The following is a 19,551-nucleotide window of genomic DNA, read 5'->3' as shown; positions in this document are numbered from 1 at the left end:
TATAGAAGATTTGAGAAGATTGTAAAATGCAAAGATAAAGGAAATCTCAGAATGTAGAGGAAATCAAGTGGGGGCGGAGAGAAGTGGGGGGAGGGACAAAAGAATATTAGGTTTGATTGATGGATATATGGGGGGATAGGGAGGATGTGTGATGGCTTTGGTTTATTTATATTGTGATGTAATACGGAAAAAACCAATAAAATGTTGTATTGACAAAAAGAAAAAAGAAATGTTGGGATTTCCATCCATAGGCAACCTGCTAAAGAATTCTGGAAACTTTAATATTTTGACAGCCAAGAAAGCCCCAACATCTTCCATTTAGATGTAATATTAAATGGTGGGTTTAGGCTAAAAAATTATGGGCAATGAGCTAATGCACAAAATCATATCATTTTCCCAGGGACTTTGGCTACATTCAGCCGAGTTTGTGGGAGTGCTTCAGTATAGCTAGTTTACAGCCTATCAGTTTTCAAAAGCCATTCACTTTACCAGGAATCACAAGAATCTGCTGACTGTATGCACTAAATGCAAGGGAATATCTGCTAGGAAAGATGGCAGTTCCTGAAGCCCGTTCAGTACTGAACAACGTATACTTCTTTTATATAGAAGAGCAAATCACTGACTGACTGAATAGACTATTCAGGTGTTGTATAAAGAGGGAAATTTCACAAGCAATGTGGCGGGGGGGGGGGAGGAGCAGAGAGTGAGCTGGGTCTACCCCACCTGAATCTCTATCCATGAAGAGCAACTGTCTGAAGAAGGGAGCCTGCTTCCACTCATGTAGAATGAAACACCCTGATAATCCAAAATTGCATGGGGAACCCCCATGAGTACAGGATCCCACTCCTAATCTCAGTCACCCATCAACTTGCAGAGAGCAACGGGGCAGGGGGCTGGAGGAGCTAACATGCTTATAACCCTTGACTGCTGCCTGGTAGGGGAGAAGGCAGGAAACCCAACAGGATGGTGGCCAATGACAGGCAGTCAACCAATTCTAGCATTGTCCTCTTCATCTTCCCTTCTGTCTTCTACACGGGCGAAACAGACTAAAAAAGAGGAAGGTGACAGCCAATGCTATCCCCCTGAACTTGTAAGTAATAAGTCAGACAGATCGGGTCTGGCTGAAGGCAGACTGGTCCCACTTGCCCTAATGGACCAGCCTCCACCATAAATGTGGAACTTCCTACCTTCTATAACACCACAAATGGGCTTAGCTTTCTTAACCTCAGACATAAACAATGCCAAAGAAATGGATTTTAGTGAGCATTGCCATGTGAATTCTGTGCAACTCTTATTTATTCTAATTGCAGATGGCTTTTAAAAAGTCCAGATGATCATTCTCTGAGGTTACTATCCTGTGTATAAGCCACACTGAACATAGTTGGACTTCCAAGTACATTTCAGCCTGAGATTAATCTGAGTTACTGTACCTAATGAAGACATCCCTGTTTTTCTGACTCACAAGGTGCTCCTTATTTCTTCACAAAGCATCTAGGAGTTAAAGCTCTTTTTAGAGAGTAAATCAAGCTATGGCAAAAAGCCCACTGCAAAGTAGAGAGTCCACAAAAAGTCATTCTATAGAGAAACTTTAATAGCAGAAAGTAGTTAATCCAGTAAATAAATGATTTGGCATGAACATGGACTCAGACATCTACAGTAATCCAATATGAAAACACAGAAAGCTGTGGGAAAAGTCACTGTCACTTTGTTTCTGACTTAGTCTTACATCCATATAGAATGGGAATGAAAGTGAGGCCCACTTTAGAGATGTTGTGATGATCAGCTACTGATCCTTTTATTTTTATACTGTAAAATTATTGAAAAATAAACATTAACATTAATTAACAACAGTGAACACAATGGTGGAGTAGCAGCACTTTACTCACCTCTGGTCAGTTACACTGCTGCTTCTTACTGGGAGGTTGAGGGGGAGGGGCACAGTGTCAGCATAGCCAAAGTACCAGATTAGCTCCACTAGCTTATTTGCTCCATGGCTACCTCTACTTCTTCCCCTTTACCTCCAAGTAAGCAACAGTTACACAACTGACTAGTGGTCAGATGAGTGCAGCCACCTGTCTTGAACCCCCAGCCTACCTGACAGCAAGTCCCGCTGGTGTATACAGTATGTCAAGTTCAAAGCCACAGATGGGAATTGTAGTCCATCAACATCTGGAGGACACAAGGTTGACAAAAGCTGTCCTAGTCTGAATTTGAGCTGATGGTGGCATATAATACACGGAGCTATAATTCACCTTCCCCAAGAGTCACCTCCTCCAGCTTTGCTTACACAGCAGTGTTGTACTGGAATGTATAATTAAGTTTGATTGTATTTGTTTAGGACTCAATTGACATGAAAGTTTTCTCGTCCGCTACAGGTGTTAAATTAGCATAGCAAAGAAGAATGTTGCATTATTGACTGACGTTGTGAATTGCTGCTACGTTTGTCTTCTATACACTTGTGCTAGCAGAGATATGTCACAGACTATGCTTCTTGCATTCCGTGGCCTTTGGGGCTCAATGTTTGACCACATCTGCCAATACATGGTGCACCTGTTTGTGGCCTTGAGCCCACAAAAGGTTTGCTGGGACCTCTAACTCTGTAGGAGGGTTAAATACAGTGCTCAGAATTCTTTGAGAGGAGAAATGTGCTTCAAATATGCTATAAAGGTACAGTGGTACCTCTGGTTGTGAACGGGATCCATTCTGGGAGGCCCGTTCGCAACATGAAAAGAATGCAACCTGCAGTGGCGCATATGTGCATGCGCGGGTTGCGATTTACCGCTTCTGCACATGTCATTTGCGTGTCTGCGCATGTGCGAGCGGCGAAACCCGGAAGTAACCCTTTCTGGTACTTCCAGGTCGCCGCAGGATGTAACCTGAAAGAACATAACATGAAGCGGACATAACATGAGGTATGACTGTATGGCGTAAATGTAGCCTCAGTCATTCAGGGCTAGGAAAGACTCATTTCTGAAACCCTGGACAGCCATAGCCATTCATCGTCTTTATCTATACTAAGTGGGCTATAGGTTTGTCTACATATAGGGTAGCTTCCACTGCACTAAGAGCAGAAGAACAACATATCTTATATCTCCAGTCTCCAAGGAAGGAAAAGGGAAGAGACTACATGTGTGTGTGAGAAAGGAATGGAGACTTGAAGCCAGTACTGTAGACAGTATTATGCTTGTGCAGTGGTCCCTAAGGATCCTTCCAACACAGAAACTACATATGTTAGCGACTGGGCATGCTGCTGATAAGGGATGAGGGCCTGACTGCACAGCTGTCAGGGAGATGAATTAAATGGCACCCAATCCCAGCTTTACAGGGCTGTAAGCCCACGTGGTTCCAATATCCCTTTCTTTTTCTCTATGGACTGCTTTGGCTGCCTGTGAAAGGCATATATACATGACCATCCATCCACAAACCATTCGGGGCACATGTGGTTTGCTGCAACGTTACCAGCCTCTCCCAGCTGAGTTTCTCCTCCCTCCTCCTCATTTTGTGACTCCCCAGAGCAAGGCAACTGCTGAGGTTAGAAAGGAAAGAAGGGTGCACACGAGGAGGGAGAGATGGCCTGGCAGAGATTAACATTCTAACTCACACACACCAGGAGGGGACAGAGAGAAAACTGTCAGAGAGTACAACAGAGATAAAAAGGCATGACAAATGAATGTCAAGAGGGAGAGTGGTACAATCTATATTAATGAGACTTGCTTGGGAAACTTAGGCAGAAGAACGCGGGCAAGGAGGAAGGGGCTCACATGACCCATGTTGGTCAAGCTAGAGATCAGTGCAGTGACTAGGAAAGGAACTGAATTTGCATTTCTGTGAATAACTAACTGGATCAGCAGTGCTCAACCTTCATGGTGTGAGCAAAAGCCAATGGACTTTCAGTGAGATCTGATTAGTCATCAAGTGTTATTAGACTTTGCAGAGCTCTGCAATTTGCGATAATAAGGGGAGATAGTGTATCTCCTTGCAGCAGATCCTCTGATGGGAGCCAGACCCCACCATTCAGGGAATGGCAGGAGATAAGGAGTCGCTATTGAACGGGGTGGGTGGGAGGAGGGAGGGAACACAGCAGCTTATAATTAGTCTCCTGCACTTGCACTTTTTGGTGTCAGGGAAAAATTGAAATAAGGTTAAATGATTTGTGAAAAGAGAAGCAGAGAGATGAAATCAGGTGTCCTCCATTTCATCCGTGTCTTTCCACTCCCCATTCTGTTCCAAGATCCTGGGCTTCTTTAGTTCCAAGAGGCAATTCTGTTCTACGGCAGAAACACAAGCTCAGCCTGACAACATTTCTAGTCTGTGTAAATCCTCCCTCCTCAAAGCCTTGTAAAACTTTTCCAACAAAAAATGTTCTGACCCGTAAAAATACCAGCAGGATCTCAGGAGATTCATTGGCTTAGGAAGAACCATTAAGGAAGAGAAAGGGTTTTGCGATGCCTTAAAGACTAACAAATTTATTGTGGTGTAAGCTTTCATGGGCCCAGACCCCCCAAGGTTGTGCTACAATAAATTTTGCAGTCTTTAAATGTGCCACAGGACTTGTTGCTTTTGAACTGCAAACTAACACAGTGAGCCGATGCTGTGGAATAAGGACAGCATTAAAAGTTTTGTTACACTTTCCAGAGGGGTAGTTGTGTGAGTCTATTGCAGCAAAAGAAAATGAAGAGTGCACAGAAGGCAAACAGGTTTAGAGGGCATTTAGGAAGTTTTGGGACTCTAAGGACCAAACTACATGTTTTTACAACTTTGAATTTTAATTTATTTTAAAGCCAACTCTTCATTGGTACAAATACTGATAAATAGCAGGTGTGTGAGGACAGATCAGAAATGGGACCATAGCATGCAGGGAGAGGGTGTTACCATTTACCTACATAGAAATACACTTCTATATAAATACAGCTTCTGTTGGCCCCAGGAGGTAAGCTTGATGAATTCAGAAAAATGGGTTGAATGCATAATTACTCCATATAAGAGATGGGGCTTTTGCAACAACTGCATTCTATCACAGTCCAACACCATTGGGGGCGAGAAGCTATTTAATAATGGGGGGAACCTCTCTGGTTGAGATGGGGGACATTTCATTTGCTCCAGGTGCATGGTGAGGTGGACAGAATGATACCAACTGTAGATCTCTACTAGTGTGTTTTATAGTATACTGTATGTGGCAAACTTATTATTTTTATTATCAGTGGCTGGCTGCAGATAAGAGTGGGGTGTGCAGATCTGTTTGTGGAGACTGATAAACCACGTTCTCATAGGAAATGTAACAAAGTGATGTACAACTTAAAAACACAATGTGTGGTTGAGTCGATTGGTGAGATGGGTTGATATGCAAGAGGTAGATGCAATGCTTCCTGAATGTGCCTAAGTTGGAAGCAGTAGAACATGGTACGAATGCACCAGTCACAGTGGTTGTTAGTTGCAGAAGTTAGGGGATAGGAAAGAAAGCATACCATCGTAGAAGGTGGCACAGATGTTCATGCACTGTTCCCCTTTTAGGCCTTTCCAGTAACTGTCAGATATGCAGTAGCTCTGCCACTGCACCCTCAAGTCAGGTAGTACAGTTGTGTAATACCAGGATAGTTCACAACAGGTCTATACTCATCTGTCATTTAATCACGGATGAGGAAACTGACCAGGCAAACATCATTGAAACTTAGGAGGGGGTCCTTGATAGTGTTGACCTGAACCAACTATTTCTGACTAGGTAACCTAGGGGATGGGCCATTAAGGGAAACAAAGGAAAGGTGGCTCTGTGTGAGATGGCAAATGGGTGGGACTCCTCCCCAGTTCACAGTTAGTTAGGAGAAACAAGACCCTCTTGGGGTGTTAATGCTGTGAACCCCTCCACCGTAGGCTTAGGTTATATACATGCGTAAATAAACCATATATCATAAAGACACCACTGTCTCCACTGTGCCTCATAGTCTCTACTGTGCCTCATTTCCAAGCAAACACAAACCCTGGATAAGTGAATGGAACCACTGGAATTTTGCACCATTTGGAGATTGGGGTGGCATGCAACACTGGTGTCAGAAGAGATCCTTGGCACAGAATCAACACAGACTGATGGGCTGTGGGGTGTGTGTGTGGTTGCCATAGTTCATAGACATTCTATCTCCCTTATTAGGAGACCTCTCTGCCTTGGAGGGCCTGCACCTGGTGTTGAGACATTGAGACAGGGTGGTATACTAACCACTCTGCTGCTCAGCAGCATCCCTTACTGAGTTGGTCGTGGTCATGAGTGTGGTTCTGGAAGAGTGTGTATGTGACTGTGTATTTAGATCTGTTTGTAGCTTCCTACCTCTGTGTGTTTTAGAAGTCATCCTCTAGTTCTCCCTCCCCAGCTGTGCTTGACTAACACCTGGCCTGCAAAGTGAGCTGAAATAAAAAGAGCAGACTAATGTGCCTCCCTAAGCAGCACTAAACTCACTCCCCCTCCCCTTATGCCTCATGTGATTGCTTCTTCTTGCATGTATGGCGTGAGAGTGTTGGTTTTGTCATAGTTACAATTAATTAGCTGATTCTCCCAAACAAAATAGATGCATATTTATTGTTGCTGAGCGATCTCCACTACCATAATAGATATGCATAATTTGCTGTTACTGAAATGTTAAATGTGTGTGTTTTGATTCTGTGTCTGTGCAATAGGCTTCCCCATCTCAAGACCTGTGTGAGTGTAAGTCACTGGGTAAATACGCCGAGATGACCTTTGCCACTGTCTAAAGCCCTTACTTCATGAGGCTCCTAGAATGTATGTATGTGACACACGTGTCTACTGAGGAGGCCTGCTAACACATTGTGTGGGAGTCTAACTTTGCAGCAACAACACAGAGTCCCATGCCACCTGAAACACTAACAAATGTATTGTGGCATAAGCTTTTGCTCACCAGAGCTCATGTCATCAAACGCAATCTTTGGAATGTGTTCCCAAGGGAATAGACCCAAGAGGCTGGCAAAAAGCCATTTTCATTGATCTCTCTCACCTAAAAGCTCTGTCACTAAACCTTTGCTTGTCACACAGAGATCTATGTGGCAAAAGCTCTCTGGTCAGCAGAGCAAGACTAATTTACCTTTCAAGAAATAGCATTGGCCAATTGACAGCTTTGGCCAATTCTAGCAGCAGAAATGTTAGATTTTTGTTGAAGGAAGAACCACTCTGCATTGGAAAAGAGTAACATGTAATAAACTTCATTCATTTCATTTATTTGTTATCCACATTCATGGGTTTTGTTTTTTGCTGCTGATTGTGGCACCAGAGATCCTTTTGACTGCTGCTTCCTCACTGTCGCCATTTTATCTTCCCAAATGTCTTGGTCATTGCATCTTTCCAGGGCATTCTGGGTGATGATTGGGATGGTATGTCGGACATGTTTTTTTGTAGAGGCTGACATTCCCAACTCACCCTCAAGAATGCTCTGGCATAACGAAACATTCAGGGTACTCTGTAAAAATAAACCATTGGTCAAGAGCGTGGGAATGTTGAGGATAGTAGGAGAGGATATGTTGATTAAAGATTATCCTTCCTCACTCAAATTATTGAGCTAGTAGCAGAGCACATTCCCTTGTACATTGCAGGAAGCTAGTTGATGGATTCATGAGGATCATTTGAGTTAAGCAATCCAGTCTGGCTTGTCCAGATTGGCTTGTTCCTGGTAAATCCCCTTCAGTTCCCTCTTAAAAACAATAACGGCACAACAGTCTTCTTCTAAAATTAATGATAAGGTTTACTTACATTCAGTTCACAGTATGGTCCTAAAGGCAGGCTTTAGCTTGTAGTTACAGAGAAAAGTGTGGGTTCATCCTCTGTGAGGGATGAGCCCGTGTGCTGCTGGCTGAGAGCCAGCAGACAGCAAAAGGCAAAATAGAGAGAAGGGATCGAGAGAGAGAGAGGGCTGCATGACTGGCCCTTTTGTAGGCTCTGCCAGGGTCACACCCATCTACCTGGTCATACGCAGGGGGAGGGTGCTCAGGACCAGGTGTGACAGGAATTCCTCCTGGCTAGAGCAACATTCCCCAGTGTGTACACTCTGGGCAAACAGGAAATGTTGTATTTGACTGCTTCAGTGATGTTACATCCCACAAAGAGGAGCCGGTTGCCAAGACCAGATAAAGGCAAGCCCTCGTCCCCCATTTGTTACAAAATGCATGCCACATCTCCTTTTTTAGGGCTGTCAGAAGCCGCAATAGAAGCCACAGCTCTGTGCCCAGTTCCCCCATCTGGTGACCCATAGGGAAGGCCCTGTAGCATCCCAGGTACCAGAATGCCTCTGCACACCAAGGCTGACCATTGGCTAGCCTCTGCTCAACATGAATGCCTATAAAGGTTTCCTGTTCACTCTCAGATTTTGCACGGAGAACAATAGCCCTGACCAATTCAGACCGCTTATTCTCAGGCTCTGACACTTAGACATAAGCACCCACTCAATGGCTATGGCTCAGCACTGACATTCGGAGAGCAGGCCATGAGTAGACATCCTGAATACAATCCAACGCAGAATCAGCTGTACTTGAATTCAGTGTGTCAAAGTACACTCAACTCTGTGTTGGACAGGGGCTCAGTCTATAATGCATATGCACTATAGGCAGCATGCTAACATGCCATTGGCTATTATAGCTGCAAGTAAATAGATACTACATATGTCTGTGAAGATTTCTAAATGTACATTTAATTCAAGGTGTTCCCTGATATATATTTTCTTTCCTAAAATTCTTTCTTTCTGTGTTTCTTTCTTTCTTTTTCTTTTTGCAAATTTAGATGAAAGTCCACAGCATTCACAAGGTTGGAAACAAAACAAAAAATCTGGGGCTTTTCTGAGCAGAACAGGAATTAGTCAAAGTATCTGCCAATACTAATTATTACACTTTGATCTCTTCCATCCTACAAGGAGCTGTAAATGGCACACATGATATCCCTGCTTCTTTGCATCTCTCTGAGTTGAGTTAGGGTGAGAGTTGGGGACTTATCACCTACATTGTTGAACAGAGGTTTGAACCTAAGTTTCCCCGATATGTTCAATGCTGTGTCCTCGACTCTGTCTACTAAGGCTCTAATCCTATATTCACTGTCTTAGGAGTACACCCCATGGAACTCAAGTGACTTATTTCTGAGTAGATGTGTACAGTGGTACCTCAGGTTAAGTACTTAATTCGTTCCAGAGGTCCGTTCTTAACCTGAAACTGTTCTTAACCTGAAGCACCACTTTAGCTAATGGGGCCTCCTGCTGCTGCCGTGCCGCCGGAGCACGATTTCTGTTCTCATCCTGAAGCAAAGTTCTTAACCTGAAGCAATATTTTTGGGTTAGCGGAGTCTGTAACCTGAAGCGTATGTAACCCGAGGTACCACTGTATAGGATAGTGTTGTTAGCCACACTGTTAAAATGGGGGCAGCTTCTTGGACTTCAGATCTGTGCTGGCTTCCACCAGAAGAAAATTTGCAGTTCTCTCCATTGTGAACGAAATGCCTCTAGAATGTCTAATTGACAATTACCCAGTTTATTAATACATTGCTTCACACATATCAGAAGGTGGTGCATTTAACACAACATTTAACCGGATGAGCCCATTTCTCTGAGATGCAAATGAGATGTGTGAGTGCCACCCCTGGATGCAACCCTGGGAATATTCAAAGCACAGACAATGGCGCTCATTTGAATCAGTTAATTTTCTGATATTAATGATTACATTTGAAAAGAGCAAGACAGTGGGGGGTGGAAATGTAGAATGAAGAGGGACAAAGAGGGCTCAGTGGGATTACTAATAAAGAGAGGAATGGGCAGGGATGAAAATTATTCATGTGTACATGCTGCAAAGCATATTGTAGGAAAAATGCCTAGGATTAAAAAATCATGATCACAAATCACACAATGCAATCTAGGCTCATTTTCATAATTCTAATATAATAAGGGATGCTTTTTTAAAAAAAAAAAACTTTCATTTTCCTGTGAAGAGATAGTTTGTGTGAATAGTTCCACAACACTATTTGAAAGGATAGCATGAATTGAGTGTTAATATGTTCCATACATAGGTATGGAACATAATATGTTCTATAGGAACTCAAGAGTTGTATTCAGTTGAGTTCCTGGCTTTAAAAATCACATTTCTAGCTGTCAGGGTAAATTGTGAATAAATATTTAAAAGTGTAGATGATTTTTCCAAAGCTGGAAGGCCTGAACAAAATTGGAACCTTTGTCTTTAGAACTGTGAAGGCTTTCTTAAGTTTAAATGTAAGATCCTATAGAAACAGGTATATTTGTGAACCAGCAACAATGTTTTGCCAAAGAAACTTTCTTGGGATTCAGAATTTTTGGCACAAGCAAAATTAAAAGCCTTTAATGCTGCTTTTATTCATTAGCGTTAGCACTGTTTTCTGATCATTCCAAGCCTCTGAAAGTAGAAGTTCAGAGCTTTACCAGAATCACTGCCCAGGACCCTGAACTTTCAAAGCAGAGAGTAGCTTTGGGGACATCATCTGGAGTGGCCTTCGCCAACCTGGTGCCAGTATGCTGCATCAACATCTACATCAACACAAAGTGTGAAAGTGTGTTGTCCTTTCAGGTAAACAGGTCCACCTGAGAACTTACTTCAAAGTGTCTCTTGAATGTGCAAATTCTGAGCAAGAAAGTCTGCCCAGTGTGGTGTAGTGGTTAAGAGTGGTAGTCTCGTAATCTGGGGAACCGGGTTCGCGTCTCCGCTCCTCCACATGCAGATGCTGGGTGACCTTGGGCCAGTCACACTTCTTTGAAGTCTCTCAGCCCCACTCACCTCACAGAGTGTTTGTTGTGGGGGAGGAAGGGAAAGGAGAATGTTAGCCACTTTGAGACTCCTTAAAGGGAGTGAAAGGCGGGATATCAAATCCAAACTCCTCCTCCTCCTCCTCCTCTTCTTCTTCTTCTTCTTCTTCTTCTTCTTCTTCTTCTTCTTCTTCTTCTTCTTCTTCTTCTTCTGCCCATTGCTTATTTTATCAAAGAGCTCTGCTGCTCTATTAAGCAATTTGCAAACTCATAAAGGACACATTTACTTGCCTACAATGAACCATGTTTGTAAGGTTTCTCTCCAGTTTCCAAACCTGGCAACTAATTAAAGATCAACTAACAGTTTGTCTGTATCTTTTCTTAATATCTGTGTGGATTCAACTGCTGCTTTCAGAGCAAATTCACTTCCGTTCCAGAATCCATAAACAATAATGTCTAAGACTGAAACTCATCCCTCATACTTTGAGATACCTTTATCTCTCAGGGTGGCTACTATGGTTATTTTACCTACACTATAGAGCCTTGCTAAATAAATTACAAGGGAGATGAAATAAGCATTCATTTTAATTAATCCCTTTGAACTAGCAGGATTCCAGGCTGCACAGATCCCTTTCTTCATCAGCCTCAAATTAAAATAAGGGTGGAAATTAACAATGTATTTCTGCCTTTTATGACAGTGGGAAATGCATTAATGCTAATATGCTACTTTAAACAAGCCCTTCTTATGAATGGGTGCAACAGTTGGTATATGTGAACTCCCCATCATTTTTTAAAATCTATTTTTAATGGATATATCACCCTATATAAACTGAATTAAGTGCAACGTACAATCACATAAAAATATAATTAACAATGGACGTATTCTGTCCAAACTATAGTTTTAAAAGAACAACTAGCATTATCTAAAAACCTTAGGCGAACAAAAGGGTCTTGCCCTAGTGCCTGGAAAATAAAAAAGCAAGAGCATTTTGGATCAGGGCAGTGACCTATCTAGTCCAGCATCTTATTCTCACAGTGACAAGCTAAATGTCTATGGGAAGCACACAAGTAGGACCTAATAGTACTCATCCCCGTCACAATTCTCAACAACTAGTGTTCAGAGGCATATGTACAGCCTCCAACAGTGGAGGTATAATGGTTAATAAGCCACTGATAGCTTTATTCTCCATGAATTTGTCCAATCCTCATTTAAAACAATCCAAGTTGGTGGTCATCACTGCCTGCTGTAGGAGCAAATTCCATAATGAACTACTCATTGTGTGCAGAAGTACCTTTTTTTTTTTGTCTGTCCTGCACCAGTTGAGTCTCCTTGGGGAGAGAGCTCCACAATGGGGGAACCACAGCAGATGTCTTCTGACCACTACCTGCCTCTCTTCTGATTTGTTGTTGTTTAGTCGTATCTGACTCTTTGTGACCCCGTGGACCAGAGCACGCCAGACACTCCTGTCTTCCACTGCCTCCCTCAGTTTGGTCAAACTCATGCTGGTAGCTTCGAGAACACTGTCCAACCATCTCGTCCTTTGTCGTCCCCTTCTCCTTCTGCCCTCAATCTTTCCCAACATCAGGGTCTTTTCCAGGGAGTCTTCTCTTCTCATGAGGTGGCCGAAGTATTGGAGCCTCAGCTTCAGGATCTGTCCTTCCAGTGAGCTCTCTTCTGATAGCAGTGTCATTAGAGAATGCCACCAGCAGATGGTGGGCATGTTGATAGAGCAGCAGGTATCCCTTGAGATACCTGGGTCCAGTTAGGTCTTTATAGGTTAGCACTAGCATCTTTCTATCAGGCTTGGAAATAGATCAGCAGCCAGTGAGGCACTTTTAATATGAGCAAGACTGGGTGTGTAATCCCAGGTTGCAGTCCAGCTACTATATTTTTGTACTAACTGCATTTTCTGAACTGTCACCAAAGCTGCACAGGCAATGCTGGCAAGTCTTGAAATACTGTATGCAACTTACATGTCTAGTTAATTAATTGTCTAGGTTATAGGCAACTAATAGGGTGCAAAAATGGAAGCCTCAGGTGCTCTTTACAAGCCTTTTGTGGTGCTTTGAAAGCACCCAATTGCCCAATGGCACTGTGATGTCAAGTTTGGCCTATGGGCTAGGATCTGCCTGACAGAGCCAAAAAGGCTTCATGCCCTTCACCTAGGCTGATGCTTCTGCTCTGGCATGGATTGTGCTGGACAGCTCCCCTGCTGCTTTAAGCAAACTTTGCTATAGATTGCGCCTTGCCTAATGGGTTAGCTCCCCCCAACCTTTCCAGTATAACGGAAAGGCTCAAGGCTGCCAATAACAGAGCCCAAAGTGTTTTGAGACATGTACCATTCTTTCCCACTTTGGGGATTTATCATGGCAACCACAACTGCTGTATAGATGATGCAACTGTTCAGTCTTTTTTGGAAAACAGACACAGTGACTCAAGTGATCGGCACAATTCAGATTTCAGTACATTGCACCCTACTGATGAGATAGGAACTCACTCTGCTTTGTGTATTTCAATTAACTGCATGCAGTCTAGTTTTGCCTGCATTATCCAGCATATTATAGAATCTGAAAGGCATGAAGTAAGGAAGATGCACCAGGAAATCCCCAATAATTTCATGCTCTAGGAACTACAAAAACCAAGTAGACTTATCATCACTGATGCTCATGCCTTAATTTCATGTCTCTCTCAATAAGAAGTCTCAGAATAGATAGTTGTTAGCCTGCCTCATCACTTATCCTTTCGTTTAGTGAAACATGGTGTTTATCAGGCACCCCTTGATGAAAGAAAGCGTGGGGAAGGTTTGGGGGGTGGAGAGAAAGCAACTTGGAACAAGATGATTGATCAGAGACGCAATTGTTCTGCTTATTACATTCAGAAGAGCAAGACTGGAAGAAGTGGAATGTCAACGCCAATCCCAAATGTACAAACATCAGCTTCTTGGACTATGCTGACATGTCTATTAGTTCAAAAGCTCCATACAACGTGAACACATTACTAAGCACTTATTGACCAGCTCACATCTATCCACCCAGTGGGTGATAAGAAATGTCTGCATCTTTTGACCCTTTATCTTGTTGCACCATGATGGCTGCATTAGCGGACTAATTTCAGTGTCAGGACTGATGTGAGATAACAAAGGAAAACATGTCACCCAAAAGCTAAGCTGGAGTTTCTCTTGGGATGTGTAGCAGGCAGGCATTAAAAACAACTACACACCACTTCTTGTACTAAGAAAAAGCAGCCTTTAGGATCAACAGCATGTCATTTCCCCTTTTGGAGCTGGGAAGTTATCTGAGGTTACATTGGGCCTTTACATTTCTGCAAAATTCTTAGCTGTAAGATACATTATTCTGCTAATATTTATTTATTACTTTTATACCCTGTCTTTCTTCTATTATATGCAGTGTGCATGGGATTCCCAGGTAGATGGCACCTCTGGAACTTGAGGTATCCCCATACACAGAGCAGGACAACGCAGCAGATCTCCATACCACTGGAAACCCTGAAAAGCTGTTGGATCTAGACATTGCTGCCACAGGATTGGAAGGCACACCACAACAGCTGCATGGGTTCCTGACTTGCTCTCAGGTCACCCGCTCAACATTCACAGGATCAGAGGAGACAGTCAACTGGGGAAGAGCTTCAGGGCCACCACCACATATGAAATTAACTCAGGATAGGGAAGCTTATGAAAACACCTGTCCTGATCAGGAAAAGGTTGGAGCCTCCAGCTCATATATCATAGACTGAGCTGCTTCACTTCCTGAACCAGAGGAACAGGCAGTGGTTTCCCATCCTGACACTAATCAAGACCCTGACCTATTTAGCTTTGGCAAGGATGTTGCATCATGTGCCTCAAGATCATGTTCTGGGACCATATATAAAGTAAAATACATAACAGTGAAGTATCTGAAGCTAGGAAACATGCCCAGTAATTTACACTCAGGAGTCATACATCCAAGTCAAGAAAGCAACATGCAAATCTCCTTGGAAGATTTTCCAGTGCATTTCAAATTTTGAATCTGTATTTCATTCTGGTGGTCTGTTTTTCCCAGGTCATTCCTACCCCCATTTACCCCAAGATAATAATGGGTCTGCCTTCATTTTTATTTTTTTTTAAAAAAACATGGGCCTTGAAGTGAACTCGAATTCCCATTTGCCTGAGCCATGCCTGATGCACCCGACAATGATGATTCTTACCTTCGATTTAAGTTTTCTGGATCCTACTGGCATTCAGAATATAAAGCCTCCTATCTTGGCATCTTTGGGCCTATGTATTATTCATGGAGTCTCTTGTTCTTGAGCAAGTGAAGAAACCAAATAAATATTAATTCCAAAGTAATACAAAGCCTTCCATTTCTCCTGCAGCAGCTCTCGTTGCTCCAGGGACACAGGAGAATCCACCACGCGGAAAAAGTAGAAATAAATTACCTGAAAATAACACGTTATCAAACAATTATCAAAACAATTATTCTCCACTGTAATAGAAATGAACAGTCACGTTACACTGGAATATTAAATGCTGTGCAAGGTGACAAGTGGGGAGTTCTGCCAAGTGCCTTTATTAAAAGATTTCCTTAAATCACTGCTCTGAATTGGTCTGCTTCCTGACAGGACAAATTCAGCAATAAATCAGTGAAAAGCAGAAATTGTTACTATGTTATGGTATGTGGAAGCAACTGTCACTTGAGCCCTTGACCAGTGACCTTAACTGGCTCTCGTTATCATGGCTTTCAACTATTAAAGCCATACAGATTTTTTTGAAAATCTTAGCTATAGCTGATCATAGTAATGTGTTTGATCCAAAGTGTTATTGTAAACTTTAAAGATAGATAACAGAGTGATGGCTATGTTAGCCTGTTGCAGCAAATCCTTAAAATATTATTAAATTTATTATAATAGAAAGGAGCCTTTTGTGGGTCAGAGCCTGCTTTATCAGTTTTGTGAAGTGTTGTCCTTAGGCCCAAAGTAGTTCAATCTGTTTGTTTTTAGCCATTAGTCATAGGAAAACACTGCCTGCCCACCCCACCACAGCTAAAAGAGAAGAGATGGAAACTATTTCAATCTACTTTCAATCAAGGACTATACTTTAATGCATTCTTGACCCGGAAACTACAACTAATCCAGAATTCGGCAGCTAGACTGGTGACTGGAGGTGGCCGCCGAGACCACATAACACCAGTCTTGAAAGACCTACATTGACTCCCAGTGCGTTTTCGAGCACAATTCAAAGTGTTGGTGTTGACCTTTAAAGCCCTAAACGGCCTTGGCCTGGTATACCTGAAGGAGCGTCTCCACCCACATCGTTCTGCCCAGATGCTGAGGTCCAGCGCTGAGGGCCTTCTGGCGGTTCCCTCACTGAGAGAAGCAAAGCTACAGGGAACCAGGCAGAGGGCCTTCTCGGTAGTGGCGCCCGCTCTGTGGAACACCCTCCCATCAGATGTCAAAGAGATAAACAACTACCTGACATTCAGAAGACATCTGAAGGCAGCCCTGTTCAGGGAAGTTTTTAATATGTAACATTTTAATGTATTTTTAATCTTTGTTGGAAGCCACCCAGAGTGGCTGGGGAAACCCAGCCAGATGGGCGGGATACAAATAATAATTTATTATTATTATTATTATTATTATTATTATTATTATTATTATTGGGACGCGGGTGGCGCTGTGGGTAAAACCTCAGTGCCTAGGGCTTGCCGATCGTATGGTCGGTGGTTCGAATCCCCACGGCGGGGTGAGCTCCCGTCGTTCGGTCCCAGCTCCTGCCCACCTAGCAGTTCAAAAGCACTCTTAAGTGCAAGTAGATAAATAGGTACCGCTTTATAGCGGGAAGGTAAACGGCGTTTCCGTGTGCTGCGCTGGTGCTGGCTCGCCAGCTGCAGCTTCGTCACGCTGTCCACATGACCCGGAAGTGTCTTCGGACGCCGCCAGCTCACGGCCTCTAGAGCGAGATGAGCACGCAACCCTAGAGTCGGACAGGTCTGGCCCGTATGGGCAGGGGTACCTTTACCTTTACCTATTATTATTATTATACATCAGAGACAGTCAATTATGTTCTAATAAGTCCACTTCAGACTTAGCTAACAGCAATAAAAAATGTAGCAATGCATTTCCTTAAAATAATTATTAAAAAGAATTGCCCAGTTTTTAAATATTCAGTTTAAAAAGGAAGAGGAGAAGACCAGATTAAAACCAGCACTGTGATAAGTGCAAATTGCAGCTATGGATTTTCACTGGGAAAATGGCAAGTGGGGAAAAGGAGTGAAGTGGTCCCAAGTAGATTTTTTGAAAAGTGAAATGAGTTAGCACTCAATTTAGTTGTGCAACTGTCTTTTTCCTTTTTGTTTGTGGTTTCTACATTTTTATTAAATCTTCTCAATGGTGTAAAAAAAAAAAGGTGATCCCTCCCTTCTCCAGTGTCATGATCCTGATCATATTTGGTGACCCTAACTGCACTTTTGAAAGTAGCAAGTGATATGATCATAGATCTTCTGGTGTCAGATCAAGTTGTGCTCTTAATGTTCATGGCCCTGGTGAACCAGCATTGGGAGTCAAGAACGTCAGCAAACCTTTAAGATAGGGTATTAACTTTAGGTGCAATAAACCACTGAAAGGAAGAGGGGATTTCACATCCGGGTCAAAGAATAAACCCACCAGCATTCTTGAACACAAACTCTTTGAGTTTTATTATCAACACACACACACACACACACACACACACCACACAAGGGGAATCATTGATGTTACACAATATTTTGTCATTACCCACAACAATTTCTGTACATCTATAGCAGTGAGGGCAAACCTTTTAGAGACCGAGTGCCCAAACTGCAACCCAAAACCCACTTATTTATCACAAAGTGCCAACACGGTAATTTAACCTGAATACTGAGTTTAGTTTAGAAGGGGAGGTTGGCGCAGCCATGTGGAGAGAGAGTGGAGCAATACAGTGGTACCTCGGTTTTTGAACAGCTTAGTTCTCGAACTACTTGGAACCCGAAAACTTCAAACCCGGAAATGAGTGTTCAGGTTTTTGAACTTTTTTCGGAAGCGGAAAGTGCTCTGTTCTCAGTATAACTTCTGTTTTGATTGCCACACTTCCGTTTTCAGAGTGAGGGAAGGCAGGCTGGGCGGCAAGCGAGCAGGCAAGGGATCTACCCTGGCTGGAGGGTGTGTAAAGGCTCAACCTCACAGCAGCAGGAGGAAGGCGGCTGCTTGGAACTCTGGGTGGCCCACCAATGCATCAGCATGCTTCTGAGCATGTGCACAGCGCTGCGTCCTCCCCACCCACAGTGGAGGCTCCCCAAGGGAAAACACGCACCCTGGAGGTTGTGGCTCCATTTTGCACACACCCACCCCAATGCCCCATCCAAGGTGCTTCTACTCAGACACAAGTTGAGCTGAGGACTTGATGCCCTTGCCTTCTGCCGGCTCTGTGCTGGGGCAAAAGTGCACGTGCCCACAAAGAGAACTCTGAGTGCCTCCTCTGGCATGTGTGCCATAGGTTCGCCACCACTGATCTACAGAACTTCCTTAATCACACTTCCAGATTAATGTTGAGAGTCCTCCCGCTCTTTCATGGTTACTACACACATTTACTTTATGAATAATTCCACACAGTGTCAGTTATACAAAGTATCCGAAAATAACCCAGGCTTGCTGATATTATCCTGGAGACAATGATGCATCCATTTCATATAGAGCTGTAAAAACCACCGTCACATGCTGCTTTTGCTAGTACTTTGCACAGCAGCTACTACTTTGCACAAGAGTAGTGTCAGTGTACTAATGCTAGTGTACTGGAAGAAGCAAAGATCACCAGTGTCGAAGCAATGATTCTTCAACATCAACTTCACTGGACTCGTCATGTGGTGAGGATATCTGATTATTATCTTCCAAAGCAACTACACTATTCCAAACTTAAAAATGGAAAGCGTAATGCTGGTGGTCAACAAAAGAGGTTTAAAGATTTCCCCAAGGCAAATCTTAAAAACTGTAGTATAAACACCGACAACTGGGAAACACTGGCCTGTGAGCGCTCCAATTGGAGAACAGCCTTTACCAAAGGTGTCATGGACTTTGAAGATGCTTGAACTCAGGACAAAAGGGAGAAACGTGTTTAGAGGAAGGCAAGTTGGCAAACCCTCACCATGATCAACTCCCACCCGGAAACCTATGTCCCAACTGTGGAAGGATGTGTGGATCCAGAATTGGCCTCCACAGTCACTTACGGGCTCACTGTTAAAACTGTGTTCATGGAAGACTATTTTGCACAAGAGCTTGGCCGGGGAAGAGTCCCAGTGGCCAGATAGAGAGGCATGCGGGGCCACATTTGGTCATTGAGCTTGAAGTGTCCCACCCCCAAGTTAGATGGTGGGGGTAGCTGAAATACTCACACGTTTGAGTTGCAGGGTAGGATTTACCCTCTTGCTGTATTCAGGAGTTTGGGTCAACTTCTGATTAAATTCCAGATAGCCATTCTAGTCTGTTACAGCAAACACACACATAAACACACACACACACAGAGAGAGAGAGAGAGAGAGAGAGAGAGAGAGAGAGAGAGAGAGAGAATTTGACTAACAGATTTCCTATGGCATAAGCTTTCATTGACCTGAACCCACATTATCAGATGCATGAAGTGTTGTCCTCATGTGGAAGATAATATCAGACAAGATTAAGAACACATGCAGGGAATACAGGAAAAATGTGAACAGTGAGACCAAAAGGCAATGAAATGCAAGAATTATCTATTATTAAAGAAATCTGATCATCTCATGTTCATTTTCTTCCTTTCCAGTCCTG

The 19,551-nt window shown here is 43.2% G+C and overlaps 2 long non-coding RNA genes across 10 annotated transcripts in view; one reads left to right on the top strand and one right to left on the bottom strand.

The window, feature by feature from the left end:
- Window positions 1-7,452: 7,452 nt before the first annotated feature.
- On the top strand, window positions 7,453-9,927 carry LOC310750746. Its single transcript, XR_014542221.1, has 2 exons — window positions 7,453-9,123; window positions 9,352-9,927. It is a non-coding gene; the product is annotated as an uncharacterized lncRNA (long non-coding RNA).
- Window positions 9,359-19,551, bottom strand: part of LOC310750719 — a 73,468-nt gene continuing 63,275 nt past the window's right edge. For 5 of the 9 annotated variants that reach the window (XR_014542179.1, XR_014542180.1, XR_014542182.1 and 2 more), the window contains 2 exons: window positions 14,950-15,180; window positions 9,359-9,487 (listed from right to left, as the gene is read on the bottom strand). This is a non-coding gene — a long non-coding RNA (uncharacterized lncRNA). Of the gene's footprint in view, window positions 9,488-10,595; window positions 15,181-19,145; window positions 19,235-19,551 lie in introns of all 9 variants that reach the window. The other 4 variants (XR_014542181.1, XR_014542183.1, XR_014542178.1 and 1 more) reach the window with 3 other exon arrangements.

The sequence above is a fragment of the Podarcis filfolensis genome (genome assembly GCF_964270895.1).
Source record: "Podarcis filfolensis genome assembly, chromosome: 15".
NCBI classification, from domain to species: Eukaryota; Metazoa; Chordata; class Lepidosauria; order Squamata; family Lacertidae; genus Podarcis; species Podarcis filfolensis.
The sequence above is the reverse complement of the archived record's forward strand: the minus strand, read 5'-3'. Positions and strand labels throughout refer to the sequence as shown.